General features: G+C 40.2%; 1 non-coding gene across 1 annotated transcript; it reads right to left on the reverse strand.

Moving 5' to 3' along the window:
- Positions 1-247: 247 nt before the first annotated feature.
- LOC130958894 (small nucleolar RNA R71) lies at positions 248-355 on the reverse strand. Its single transcript, XR_009077996.1, has one exon. It is a non-coding gene; the product is annotated as a small nucleolar RNA R71 (small nucleolar RNA).
- Between the last annotated feature and the right edge of the window lie 463 nt (positions 356-818).

The raw sequence follows: 818 nt of genomic DNA on the forward strand, positions 1-818 counted from the left end.
GAATTGCAAGTTTCATGGACTTCCATTGGAAGATCCTCATCAGTTTTTAGCTGAATTCTTACAAATCTGTGACACTGTCAAGACTAATGGGGTTGACCCTGAGGTCTACAGACTTATGCTATTCCCTTTTGCTGTAAGAGACAGAGCTAGGATATGGTTGGACTCACAACCTAAAGAAAGCCTGAACTCTTGGGAAAAGCTAGTCAATGCCTTCTTGGCAAAGTTCTTTCCACCTCAAAAATTGAGTAAGCTTAGAGTGGAAGTCCAAACCTTCAGACAGAAGGAAGGTGAATCCCTCTATGAAGCTTGGGAAAGATACAAACAATTGATCAGAAAGTGTCCTTCTGTCATGCTTTCTGAATGGAGCATCATAGGAATCTTCTATGATGGTCTGTCTGAACTGTCCAAGATGTCATTGGATAGCTCTGCTAGAGGATCTCTTCATTTGAAGAAGACGCCTACAGAAGCTCAAGAACTAATTGAAATGGTTGCAAATAACCAATTCATGTACACTTCTGAAAGGAATCCTGTGAACAATGGGACAAATCAAAAGAAAGGAGTTCTTGAGATTGATACTCTGAATGCCATATTGGCTCAGAACAAAATATTGACTCAGCAAGTCAATTTGATTTCTCAAAGTCTGTCTGGAATGCAAAATGCACCAGGCAGTACTAAGGATGCTTCATCTGAAGAAGAAGCTTATGATCCTGAGAACCCTTCAATGGAAGAGGTGAATTACATGGGAGAACCCTATGGAAACACCTATAATTCTTCATGGAGAAATCATCCAAATCTCTCATGGAAGGATTAACAGAGAC

This window comes from Arachis stenosperma, chromosome 10, assembly GCF_014773155.1.
Source record: "Arachis stenosperma cultivar V10309 chromosome 10, arast.V10309.gnm1.PFL2, whole genome shotgun sequence".
Classification (NCBI taxonomy): domain Eukaryota; kingdom Viridiplantae; phylum Streptophyta; class Magnoliopsida; order Fabales; family Fabaceae; genus Arachis; species Arachis stenosperma.